General features: G+C 38.1%; 1 protein-coding gene across 1 annotated transcript in view; it reads right to left on the reverse strand.

Moving 5' to 3' along the window:
- Positions 1–14,789, reverse strand: part of LOC139614206 (leucine-rich repeat and fibronectin type-III domain-containing protein 2) — a 140,267-nt gene that overhangs the window by 29,639 nt on the left and 95,839 nt on the right. The window lies entirely within an intron of this gene.

Raw genomic sequence — 14,789 nt, forward strand, 5'->3', positions numbered from 1 at the left:
GTCATGTCATTTCACAGGCAAAGCTTTTGACCGCTCGTAGCATTATGGACCATTGTTTTTATGTGTGCTCCCTGTGTTTTGCTAGGTTGTTTTTCTTTTTTTTTTTTTTTGCTTCTTGTGCATGAACACAAGCACAGTGGTCAGCACACCAGCAGAGGTGGGAGAGAAGAAGACAAGTAAACATGGATGTGCACATTGCTAGTTTTTTTTTTTTTATATAAAGAAAACAAAAACAGCTTCTCAAATGTTATATTAGAAAGATGGATCATTTCGGTTGTTTGGTTTCAGTTGTTTTACAAAAAAGCTCCATAGGGCTCCTTTAATTTTCAAGAATAGCTACGTTCTGTAGCTGGTACCTGGTCAACAGCTCTTATTACTGCACTGTTGTTCTGTGTCAAACCTTCCAAGAACGTCCCATTTATCATTGTCTAGTTGTAACATGACTGTTTTACTTGTGGAAGTTTTCTAAGTCTAGATTAAACATTTAACGTTGCTTTTAGTTATTTTTCGGCAATTTGGGAGCAGTACAACAAGCTTTAAACATCATATCGACATATCACCTGATAAAGTATCATTTGTAGTTGTCATTTTAGTAAATGGTTGCCCACTAACACACCCAGCAGACACAGTAACATTAGAATTTATTTGGAGCTGTCTCCAATCTGAAGAATATACATCCAATTTTCTCTTTTTAGCTCTGTCGGTGGAACTTGCCAACAACTCTTGAGAAAACTATCTGTCTCTTTAGCTGCCAAAAGTTTCACAAATCACTGTTCACCAGCTACTCTGCTGGTTGTTGCTGGGCAGGTACTGTACATTTAAGTTGCTGGGCATAAAACAAAACAATGACCTGAAACACTGAGGGGAAACTGCAGAGTTGGGTGATAATACTCAGAGTATTATCATACCTAAAAATATTGATTAGTGCAGCTTTAAATTCAATATTTTCAAGATAAAAAATGACAGTAAATTAACTTACACTGCACAGTAGGTTTAGTGATTATGCATGTTTTTTTTATATAGTGCCAAACAGAAGTTATCTCAGCGTTCTTACGTACTTCTCTTATAGAGGAGGTCTAGACCATACTCTTTACTACAATAAAGAGTATGGTCTATTGTGGGGGGGTGAGAGCCAATCCCAGTTTAGTTCAGTTTCATACACAGTGTATTATTATCATTATTATTATTATTGTTGTACATGCAAATTTTGTTTTAGGATTGTTGTTGCAGAATGCATGGTGCTCTCACAGCAACTTGATAGGCTCTGTGGTCATCAGGATGACCAGAGTTGTCCAGTCACTGGAGTCCATTGATTGAAACATAACAGTCAAGGAGAGATGTGAGAAAAAGAGACGCGAGTACTGTCAGACTCAGCCTTGTGTCTCTGCAGGGTCCTGAAATCCATCTATCGATCACCACCGGCTGCTCACTGCTTTCTTTGACAAGGTAAGATCCTCAAAAGGACATGAAGGTGCATTTTACTTCAAAAGTAATAAACTTTCACACTCAGTCTACAATAGGAGGAAATAAAATAGGTTAAGCTGTTGTGTCTCTTCTCCGTATCTCTTGTAATTTCAAGTTTTGCTCTTTGAAGAAGTGGTCAAAGACTTCAAAGGTGCTATATGTAAGTTTTCTCTACCGCCAAACATGGTTACTTGCAATGAGCATCTGCCATTGTTGTGATTACATGAGGTTAAAATACACCCTCTGGGAAGCCTTATTTCTTTATCCTCTCATGATGAACTAAGGCCAGGCTATGTAGCGATAGCAAAAACGTACATATAAAACCTTTAAGAATGTATTCATAATGCATTTAATGTTAAGATGTATATTAATGGTTGGCACAGAACTGTTTTTTATTATTGTATTGCTTTGTAATATAGCTTTTTTTAAAGTTTCTCCTTTTCACTCCCTCTGATGTGATATTTTCCCACATGCTCTCACAACACAACGATGCAGATGACTCACACTGTAACTATGTTTTATCATGTGGTTCATAGATGAAACCACATATGCAATATGTCCTTGTATCTCTAAGTGGTTTCCCATAGCAACGGACACAAAGCAGATGCTGAAAGGTCAAGGAACAGTGGTAGTAACTACAAAGTGGTTTCTTTACCTTATGTTAAGAGGTGATCACTTTAACGAGGAGCCAGCTAGAAAAGAATAGACTTATGACAACAAAAAAAAAATGTCAAGGAGAGAAACATGTATTCTTTTCACCCATGTATAAAGTAGTGAATTCACATTGTTCAGTCATTATAGAAATAGATGCCCATCTGCTACTGCAGCTTTAAGCTAACAAGAATAGGCATTGTGGATGACCTTTCAACTTGCTGCATGGATTTTTTTCTTAAGTGGTCACACTCTGCAGGTTGCATTTACACCTGGCTGATTACAATCCAGTCCAACCACAATCCAGTCACAGTGCATCCTGTTTACATTTATACTTTGTGATGTGTCTTTATTTATCCGAATGAGCCATCCAGACACAGACATGTTAATACCAGGGGCCAGATGCATAAATAATGCATACACACAAAAACCATGCATACGCCATTTCCTGTGCATGAATCGGTATTTATGAACATGTGAGTGTGCGGTAAGAATGTGCACACCTCATGCACTCTTTTCACCATGCGTACACATGGCTTTTCAGAGTGGGCCAAGTTAGATACAGAGCAGTGAAAATTCAAAATGAAGAATTTAACATAAAACAAAACAGACAACTTCACTGAGCTTGAATTCAATATTATCATTACAAGTTTTGCTGTTTCAACAGCAAAAGCTATTTGACAATTGATAAAGTGAACTAATTGGGTTAGTGTACTCAAATGTTTCCTTCAGAATAGTTTAATATTAAGTCCTCATTATTTATTGTGAGTCATTCTGTAAACCGTTTCCAGACTATTTTAATGTTTACTAATCACAGCTTTGAACGCCTGTCTGAAGCCTAATGAAGACGTCGACAGATGAAGTTAAAAGTAAAACAGGACTTTACAGTTGGAGTTATTATACTGAAGTTAACTGATGAGCTCCTGTTTGTAATCCCACCAACAATTGTTGAAGTTGTGTTTCTTTTTTTGTCGTTCTTTTCTATGCCATGACTGATAATTTGTGGTACTGACAGTGTTTTTGTTTTCAAAACCGATGGATTAAGGTGATGAGTGTCTTCATCCATTTATGGATTTATGCTAATTGTGAGAGTGGAAATGAGGCCCATGCACGTGCACCCAATTTCTTAATGAGTGAAATTTATAAAACAGAATCATGCGCACACACGCCTTTATCATTCTGATCAAAAGAATGTATATTCATATTTCTGGTCCTGGGCATACACAGAGTTTCAGTCATGAATCTACACAGAGTTCTATGTATCCGGTCCCAGGTGTAAATATAACTTCCTAAAGTGGACTCGGACTGATGAATACCAAATGGACCTGCTCTACTTCTGCTGTAAGGTAAAATGGGTTACTGTACCAAAACCATTTATGTTGCCCGCTAACCAGTAATCATACCCAACTAGATGGATAAAGAAAGCACATCCGAAAATTATAGCCTACGACAGACAGAAAAATACTTTAATATTCTAAGAAGCAGTTTGCCACTGAGCTTCAAATAAATAAAAACCACAGTTACACCTTTTCTTTTACTCCATCTATCACTTCAATCACTGGCTTCTCTCGGTGCTCATATTTCCTGCTGCATACTTGTTAAAAACACATTCTGCAGGATAGCGGAGGACCTTGCACTGATGAATCCCTCTTAAAACATTTCCAAGGCATGAAAATAATGCTGATGTCATGATGCAATGAGAGGAAATGTGCTCCTATCCTCATACTTGTCCACAAAAGCTTTACCCTTGATGCTGTAATAAAAGTGAAACAGCTAATAACAGAGGGCAGACAGGTGAGGAAGAAAAGAGGTGAAGGTCACAACATGATAACCCAAACAGATGAAGGAAGAAAACTGATGTGCTTCTATGGGTGGGATTTAAAAAAAGATAGACGAGATCTTTCTTCGCGAGGTCGAGCTCATCTGATTTTTGACTCTGCATCTGCCTTCACTTGCAAGACGGCATCTCTTACCTCCACCGTGGCAGCGAGCAAGGAAAACACAGCAGACGAAAGCACATGGTAGCTGATGCAGCTTTTTAACGACATTAGTTCAGCTCCACTGGGTTTGTCACATCAAATTGTTTGGGGATAGAAAACTTTAGCGCAGATCAATGCTCTCCTTTCTAAGGAATTGTGCATTGTGTGCAACGAGCATCAGATGTGGCCTAGTTTGCAATGCTTCATATAAGCTTGTTTAGCTGATGGGCTCTGTTGGGGAGGAGCTTCATTTGTGAACTGAAACTGATTAATTATCATGTGAAATCACTCAGCAAAAACAAAGTAATCCCAAGTTAATAGGCAATCAAACCAGGCAAATAAAGAAAGATATTTGTTGTAGTTGAATACTGCAATGATAATATTCAGCTGCATTGATAGACACAACCTATCACTGATTCATTAAGATTATCTGATGTATCTGACCTGATGAATTTAAGACTAAGGTTGTGATTTCTCCATCACTGGGCTGAGGGATCCCTGCTGGGCTCAAAATAAAAAAATCAATGTGGGAGATTTTTGATTCATACTTACATAATGCGTAGATATATCACACGGCCTGGTGCATACAGTTAATGTCAGCTTACAACATAAAAATGTCATAACACATAGAACCAGTGTGTGGGAGTGTTTACAAAATACCTGCCTCATGTTCTCAGCACCTCCACAGGATCACTGATTTTAAGATGTGTGGGCATGATTGCAGCACAGGCTTCTCCAGGCTAGAGCTAAACTAAAGTCAGGTCATTATGGATATAATTTTGGCTAATTACTGCTTTGTAATTATGATAATTACACATGGTGTTACACATGAGACCCGATGTTGGGTTCCACAACTGTGCCTCTGCATTTTTAGAGACACTTCTTAAAGCTGCACTAACCAATATTTGCACAGCAACCATTGCCCTCGACTATGTGTGTGTGGGTGAAAGAGGTCATTCATGGTGACAAACCCGAAGAAAATGATCAACTGACAAGGCATTTTCCCTCGGCTTTAAGGCACATTTGATCCTCTCTCAGCAGTTGTTTTGGTGTTTTGGCCCACATCATTTATAGCATTCAAGTTAGCTTAAATCTCTTAATGTAGCTTTAAAAACTTTAGTAGTAATTTTCTAAGTCCTGCCACACCTATGTAAAGCCTTACTACTTATAGGTTGTTTGTCGTAATCAATTTTCTGAGGACGACGTATGGTTAAAGTTATTTATTTTAATGCTGTTAAAAGTGTACATGAATGAAAAATGTATACATGAACATTAATGCAATGCACAGAATGGCCTTTATCACCAAAGAGAACAAATTTCACCCACATTAACCACGACCTCTCATTCCTTCAGCCTCCCTTCTAGCAGTTTGAACTATAAAGCCTCATTTTGTGAAGTTAAAATATACAATACAGTACATCTACACAAAATAAAGGATTTACATTTTCTTCTACTGCTTTATTAAATATTAAAGCCCCCTGATTATGATTTTTAATAACATGGTTCAACCAAGATTTCATTTTTGCATTGTTTGTTTGACTATTAGAGTAGCATTAGCCAAACGTATTAGTATGTAATAGTACTGCACTTTCATTAAGTTGAGACTTGCAAGAGCCAGATGACTTTTTGTCTCTTTTATGGTTCAAAATCCAAAAACACTGGATATTATAACTCAGTAGTGTCTTATGTGAGATATTTCCTTCCTCATAAGTATTTTTTTCACACATTTTAAAAAAATAATGGACCAGCAAACTGAAATTCTAATTTGAATAATTGTGACTTAATTCCAGTGTAGTTTATATTTATCAGCATTCATGTAAATATATTATTTTGAATCACTCATCTTAACTTTGCCCAAACTGATGTTGAAGCACACCTAGGGTCTAGTGCAACGCAAATGTCTTTGCTGCTTTCAGACAGTCAAGGCTGATATTTTCCCAGCCATTAAATGAGGTGCATTGTCAGCGCATTGTTATCTTGAGGCAACGGAAAGCGACAGCTCTATTGACCAACCAAAACTTGGTCTTAAGTCCATGTAGTGGTGTATTTTACTGTTATTTTAAGGGCACATTATTAAGAGAGTAATATGTGCCTACATAGGCTGGTGCACAGCACGCTGAAATGCACACTCACATTGCACTCGCACTGATACTACAACGGAGCGGAGGAGATCATATACAGACAGAATATGTCTTACATGTCTGCTTTTCATTTGTAGTTGCAAATAAAACTTTCTGCCCTAATTCCATTTTTGTCAGGGAATGGGGGAATTGAGGGGGAAAAGGATGATATAGCAATACACCAAGGTCCAAGCACAGGTGGCTTTAAAAGGGAGATAGAAGATGGCATTCTGATTGATTTATTCCTTGTTATACCCAAAACACACCTATGATTAACTAAGAGACTAAGTACATTCCTTTCAACTATGCACCTGGTGCTGTGACCATTTTTCCTACCAAATCAGAGCCCCTAGTGTCTTTGAGCTCAGTACAAATCTCACTCTTGCAAATACTCAAAAGTTTTGATTGTGTAGCACTCAGACATGCAAAATATTCAACGCTACAGAGCAGCTCAAATTAATGCGGTAATGACTGAGAATGCAAAAACAAGCATTACATCCACCCACTGTCCTCACCAATTTAGTATGTATTCATCTTCATGAAGCAAAAGACAAGTGCTGTGTGGTTTTGCTGAGTGTTGTATCTTGATAATTAGATCTATAATTGTATGGTGCACTGCAAAAATAAATAAAAAATCCAAGTTAGTCAATTAATCTAATGCTGAGTATGAAAATCCTCAGTGATAAATTGTATCTGCCATTGGGGTAAGGTTTTGCTTGTTCTCAATGCAAATCAACGTCTCTTGTTTGAAGATAAGAACACACCCACTAGCAAATTATATAGAAGTTAAAATAACAATATTTTGGAGAACAAACGGCCTGCTAAAAAAGATATTTTTGTAGTGACTATGTTGTACATGTTGCTTGATACTTCCTCTGGAAATCATAAAGAACAAAATGGTACGAATCAGAACATTTTCCATGGTGCCAGTGAAGTAGAAACAGCTTCTCAGCCTGATATAGACACTGTAATTAGTTGATGTTATACATTGGTGTATAACAAGATGGTGGAAATTCTCATACCTTGGAGAAAAAAAAAAAGGAAATGGGCCATGTTGGTACAGCCAATCAATGACAGGCTGGGTGAATGAAGAAAAAAATCAAACAGTAATTGAAAGACAATGCTCTGACTGATATATACCTTTTCCCGGCTTACAAAGCACTGGTGTATAGTGTGTTTGAGTTAACACTGTATATGCTCCAAGAGAAGTTAAGTTGTGGACTCAATAGTGGTTACACTGTAGTGGATATGATCCTTTTACAGAGTGTTTTTATAGGAGCTGAAGGTAGGAAAGAAAAAAAAAATGACAGACCAGATGAAGCACGCCAAGGACAGATAAAAACTATGATGTGTCTGTCTATGAACATTCACAGCCAACGCCATAATAACTTTATAGCTTTGAAAGCTTCTGGTGAATCGCAAAATCAGTCATGGTTTAATGACTGATGCAAAAACAACAACAAATTTTATCTAAGAGGGAGTTTGTGACACCGACAATGTGTGCAGTTGATGGAGCATAAATGAAGCAGAAAATGATTTTTTTCTCTCTCTGTTTTAATCACTGTCACCACATTGTGTCAGCTAATAGCTTGGTAGAATCAGATCCAATGATGTGGACACAAGTAAAAGTTAAATATCTTCAGGTTTGAGTTTTAGCTTTGTTTTGTATTGCTCTAAATTCTTGATATTTTTCAGAGCAAACACTACAAACTCAATGTGGTTATTTTGAGCCATTAGCTTAGCCACAATTTAAAGTTTAAAACTGCTTTCTTGGTCTTTCATTGCATCATTCTCAGAAGCTGCAGTTTAAACTTAGCCAGCCTTAGAGTTGTTAACCATTCCTGGCTCATCATCCAGACTGTAGGGTCATGAGGAGTTGTAGGCTGAAGTGCATAAACACTGCACTGTCATGTTATTACTGTTAACTTCTACTTACTCTACAAACACTGCTCTCTCTCTCTTACCTCTAACAACACATCCTACATAGTGAGCTATTCCTGAAAGGAGCTGGTCTACTTGTGTAACAATAGCTAAACTAGCCATTTTAGCTCGCCACAGAACAAGTCTGGACATTTGACCATTTTCATTTGAATTATAACAAGAGTAGGTCAAAACCTAGTATATGGCTGGATGGTCAAATTCTAATATTATAACCACAGTTTCTTCTGACAAATTACCAAACACATAAATCCAAGCCAAAGACTGTGCTGTGATTTCAGCCATGTTTACTTATAAAATGATCACTCAGAGGGAAAGTTAGAAGAGACAGACTGTCTTTCTTCTATCGTTATTTTTTTAGGACTTTATTTGCCATCATTACAGTCGTGAGAGAGAGAGAGAGAGGGAGAGATACAGGAAAGTGGGATGACATGCAGCAAAGATGCTGCCCGGGATGCCCCGAGACAGACTATATTTCTTACTTGTCTCTCACACAGCCTCCATCTGGGATCCACAATAGTTTAGCTTTTATTTACTTCCAACTCCAGAACATAACAGACTTTTATTAGAGGCAGGTCTTCATATCTAACTCCCTCGGTTTTATATGTAGAAGTGCTCATAGTGGCATCTTAGTACGAAGCCTCATTTTAAGTCGCTCCCTTTTGCTGTGTTAAAATTACTGCATTACATGTTAATACAAACTCAACACTTCCTGCAATTATTTCAAAGTTAAAGCCCTCGAGCATTTCAGTGGCAGAAACCCTTTATTTCTTCACAGGGCTTTTATTGATGTGCTGCAGTAAGTGTACTGTCTCATTCCCAGTTGCTGGTGCTTCTGTTGTTCACATGTTATTCAGATCTGCTAGTTTCTTTAGCAGTTACTGATGACTTCTCTCTCTCCTTCCCTCTCTCTTGCTCTCTCAGTGTGTCAGATGTTTAGTTATTTCTCTACCTCCTTTACTTAAAATGATACATGTAATGAAAGTACTGTATATACTGTAATGGAGGTGAGGCTCATTGTATTGGGAGTACTCCTCAGCTTTACTGCAGTTCCCAAGCAGCCAGGAAACCAGAGTGGCTCCTTAGACTGCCCATAACAAAAAGTTACCTGTTGTTGCAGTCCAGCCAAAACAAGTAAACCTTGTGTTTGGTACCCTACCTTTTACATTGATTCACTTTGCACCATTGTTCGTTGGGGAATACAGGTATCAACTTACGCCATGAAGTGACATGCAACCATGCATGCAACACAGGTTGTGACTATTCTCACCTAAGTCCAAATACTGACAAGACTGAGATGTGATACAAAAGCAGTGGTTTAGAAATGTTCAGTGACTCTTAAATTCATTAAAAAATCACATTCAGTTCTGAAAGTTAAGTCATAAGTTTATTTGTATTGCAAACACTACTTTCTACTTACTTACTAGTTTTCAGAGCTGTAGGGTATCTAGATCTTATATCCACAGAAGTACAGGGGCTGACTTCTAAATAAATGCAGCTATTTCTCATAAAATTCCCCAGAGAGTTGCTGCATGTGCTCTGCCTTGTTAATCGAGGTCTGCAGATATACAACTATGTTACTTCATTTGCACCTTACATACACAGTGCAATAATGTTTTAATTGCTTTTGGGGTTTAACCACTTTATGGATTCAGCTCTTGCAGTACACTATGGTCCTCGTGGCTTCACTGTATTGCACTTTGGGTAGCTAGAGATATGTACAACTCAACTAACAGTTGAACTGATTGCAACAATGTTGTAAGGGTCTTTTTGCCAGGTCTCTCAAACAAGCTTTTGTTGAAAGTACCTGCAAGTACATGTGAATTGTGCTATGCTCTTCTGCAAAGCTGAAAACTAGATTTGATGTCTCTCTTTGCATTTCAGGGGTTGCTGTTTAACTAACCTGCAATCCAAAAAAAAAATGCTGTCAGTTTGGGATTATCCTGCTATTAGATCAGACCAGCCTCCAGCAGATCTGTGGAGAGCTCAGACTGTACTGTGGCTGCAGCCCTTGAACAATAAACAAAAATAATAGAACTGGGACAAAGGTATTGTAGAAAGTCACAAGTTTGTTTCAAGTATTGGCTATGACATATGGTGTCAGATCCCAAGGCCTTATTGGTTCAGACCAATAAGTCTCAAGCCAAGTCAAAAACTGTTGTCTCAAATCTAAATTGCTTCTTTGTCAGCCTTCCATAAAATTGATCTTTGAGTGGTAATGTTCATCTGTAAGTCAGTAACTCCACCACTTTGGTCCAAGACTGAAATATCTCCACAATGTCCATATGAATTTCCATGAATTTGGAAGAAGATACCATGTGTGTTAATGCACACTTTGCTCATGTAAATTAAATATTATTTAATTATATTAAATAAATTAATATAAATTCATACTTATAATACTGCACCAGGTACAATTTACAGCATTAGTTCTCTGATCGCATTCTCATTCATATCCAAACAAAATTGATATTATATTATAACTGAAATATCTCTTAAGTGAATCAATATTGAATTGAATTGAACCAAATCAGGAAATCAGATGCAATACCCAGCCCTATCTGTTTATATTCCCAATTTTCCAATCGTACAACTTGGACAGTTGGTGATTTTCTTTGTTTTAACCTATGGTATATGGTGCCTCACTGACATCCACATTCAGTGGGTATATGCAATTTTAAAAGGTTAGTTTGGCTAAGTTGCATTTAAGGGAAACAAGATAATTTGTCTTTGTGTAAGCTGTAGCCAGTCCAGGTACTTAAAGTGTATCCACTCAGTCCAAGGTCCAAGTATGTATTCATGAAAAAAAAAAAAAAAAAGGCTACAGTTCATTCCTTTTGCCTGCTGTCTTAGATGTATGAAGTGAGTTGTCCTACACTGAAAACCAGCAGTGACAGTATACTGGATGACTATTTCAGCACAGTTTACATTGTTTTCAGTGGAAGTGGATCCCATAGCAACTCCAGCAGCTGACTACTGCCTCTGTATCTTTGATCACTATTCTTTCATCTTTTGTGGGCCTGAGAGTGGCACAAAATTGCTGCATAGCATGATATATGACATTCCATCTCAGCAGCGTATGAAAAATAAATTAGATTTCCCTACACCATTTCCTGATCAGCACCCCTACCCCACCACCACCAGATGCCCTCCCTCCTTTCATCACACCTGCCTCTCTCTTCCTGCCCATACATGTGGCGGCACCTCAGCTGTGAAACATAAAACCTGAAAGTGTGTTCACACCAAGTGTGTTACAGAGGGTTTCAGTAGTGCCATTCAAAGAGGGATTACCCCAAGTAAGACCTACAGTAAATGTGTAGATCCTCATTGTAGATTACAGATCATTTGTCAAGAGAAAGAACATAACTGAACTGTAACTGCAGACACAAACGTAAAAGATTTGATTTTACAGAAATAAATGAAACATTTTGGGAAATATGCTTCTTCACTATATTTCTGTATTAGGAGTTCTCTATATTGTACCTCTACCTATAGCTATTTCCTGATCAACAACCATAGTACTCCTTTGCAGAGTCTCTGACTATAGTGCTGGTTGCCATATATGATAAGTTGGCACAGGTTATAGTTTTAGTCCCTGTACACGAACAGTGGTACCAAACTTCGTAACCTTACTGTGACAACAAGACTGAGGTATGTTTCACTCACAGTAAAATTGGCTCGCTTTTCTTCGATGCACAGCTAATAAGTGATTTTTGGCTACCTCACAGAAGCAGAAACAAATGTAAAAACAATATTGACACATTATCACATATCATCAAGCTAATCTAGTGAACATTTTCTGTTCCGTTTTCATGTGGCTGACTGTTCAGACTGTTAATCCAGTGACATCTACCGGCTTTTCAAAAAAGATTTAACTAGTTTTCAGTTGAAATTAGTTGGCAGCACTCCTCCACAATCCGGCTTTGTCAGTCTGCTGTATGTTGTTGGACAGGTAGCTTACTTTCAGTTTTTACGGCTTTTACAGTTAAAATAGCTGTATGAAACCAATACACTGAAGTTGTAAAACCAAAACAATGGGCTGAAAAATGCTACAACGCTTTATTGAGCTGAGGTGAACCGCAAAGTAGCGTTATGATCCCTGTGGGTTTGTCAGTATGAGCAACATGTAGTCATTTGATCCATTGTTAATAGTAAAACAATGATTATAGTTCCTTTAAGGTTGACACAAATATTCAACAGCCGCTGGAATAAGGGGACAGGTCCAAGTCAGGGCCCTCTGAATCATTCAGTAGCCCCTTAGCAGCATCTCTGCCATTGATTCACAGGGGATCCTACAGAGGTGGCCGAACAGATCACCGAAACACATACATTCATAAGATGTTTGAATATATACTGCAGATTTATAGGCCTTGGTATTCTTCTTATTGTGCAGTGTGAATCTTAAATACCTGCGATATAAAAAAAACTATCAAATAGCAGACAAATTGTGGATGTTATCTTAGATATGACACAGAGTCCTGTAACACTAAGCATGCCCATTAATATTAAAGTCTACATCTGCATTGCAAGTGCATAATGATTTCATTAAGATATTAGGCTTGATGAATCATCGGAAGAAGGGGGGAACTAATTGAAACAATGCGTGATTGATTTCCTGAGACACAGCTAAGAGGAAAGCAACTTCTTTATTGAGTCTGAGCTTGTCAGATCTTCTTTCTGCAGGTCAAAAATGATTTATCAAGCTTTCACTCAGTCTGGTCTAAAAATATATCTTCATCTAGCTCTGTTTTATTTTCTTACCCTCGGGTTCATCCTTTCAACAACATCCGATGTTAATGAAAATATGTGTCATTCCCCCTCCACCTTATAAAAGATGCTTTTATGAACCATCAGGGAGACTTCCTGCATTCATCCATTCATTACCTGGCTCATATCCTTCATTTTTCTGTGCAAGCCAACAATAGCCAGACACCACTTCACTCTTTACGAGTACTGTACACTCCAAACAGTTTTTCCCATGTATAAAATGAAGTTATTGCCGCTGCTGCAATGTCACGAAGCCACAATTACATGACTCTGCGGAGGGCTTTTAATTTGAAATGATGGATGAAGTGGCGATACCTGGCCAAGGTGAGGGAAGGAGAGCGAGAAAGACAAGACAAAGAAAGACAAGAGCGAGAAAAGGTAGAATGGACAGCTATCACTAAGTTTGATAGATTTTTTTATTATCTATTGATATTTACTCCAGCCATCAGTGTACTACACCCGCACACCACCCAGGTATAACAAAACCCTTCGTAGTTGGACTGGCCATTGGGTATACCAGAGTAAATAAGTCACCACATTGGTGGGCTGGTGGATTGTCAAAACATCCATAAAGTTTTAGTCTCTCTAGGTCTCTGTGCATGTCATCCAGGGTGAGGATGAGAGCATGTGTGTGCAGGGACTGGCCTCACCTCAGAAACACAGGTGTAATGCTGCTTTTTTTCTGCAAGTTAGGAAATAGAATATTCACAGTTTGCATTTTAAATTCATACTCAGCTTCATATCTAAGTGCCTGAAGATCCAATCATCACAAAAGCATATGTCATGCGAGGAGCCATTAAAAACAAATGGTGTGGTCAAAGTTACTGGTAGCTACCAGTAGCCTTTGAGTGACGGTGAATCAAATTACTTTTTCTACCCTAACTACCATCAACCTGCAAAACATGCTTTCATATGAAAATATGACAGCCTTGTAATATTCTCAACATGATGAAACTACTCATGAAGTCAATCTAACATTGATCGTGTTGTCAGTTATAGTTGACTAATGTGTGTGAACTTCCACCTTTGTTAGGAATGGTAATATAACCTTTGAAAAAGACACACAGCTTCAACATGCATGTAATATTTGCACGTAGGTATAACAATCCTTGGGGGAACACTGCTAAACTAGATGTACATAGATACAAAATAAATTCCCCGCAGCCTGAGTTCAAACATTGTGTTGCTTCAGTATGGGACTGAGGCGAAACAGGTGTAAGTAACGAACAAGAAAGGCACAAGTGTGTTGTTTTCAAGTGCAAAATTATCAAATAGCAAAATTATCAAATGTTTGTATCCATGTCTCTTTGTTTGTTGGTTGGTTTGTTTGTCAGCGGGATTACACTAAACATGCTGAACTTCCCTGAACATCCATCGTCCCACACCCCCAGCATGTGTCAGCGAAGAGCCCTTTAAATTTCAGGGCAGATCCGGATCATTTACTATGAATTTAAATTTCTTCCTCTGAAGTATGGTGTATGTTGTTTGACATTGGCCTAGGTGGAGGTATGCGCTCTACTGAGCACATTTTCTAGTTTCACATTAGTTTGACCTTCAAAAACCTCCCGAGTGAACATGCATCATGCATCAAAAGCATGAAAGCACTCTTTTGATCACGTTAAATCCATCTGATGATTTAAGGAGTGTGTCAAGAATGTAGGATGGCTTCCACTGAGTCTGAATTAGTGACATCATCACCAGCAGCTGAAGCCTCATTTTGAGGCAGTTAACAACGATCATGAACGATCACAGCATCAAACCCATCACCATCATCGTCATCATCATCATCATCATCATCGTCATCGCCTTCACAAGCTGCTGCACTTGCAAAGTCCTTGTGAGATCTCATACATTTAGTTTTAAATATCAT

Source organism: Trachinotus anak, unplaced genomic scaffold, assembly GCF_046630095.1.
Source record: "Trachinotus anak isolate AG129_WGS33_773 ecotype Australia unplaced genomic scaffold, CSIRO_AGI_Tana_v1 ptg000033l, whole genome shotgun sequence".
NCBI lineage: Eukaryota > Metazoa > Chordata > Actinopteri > Carangiformes > Carangidae > Trachinotus > Trachinotus anak.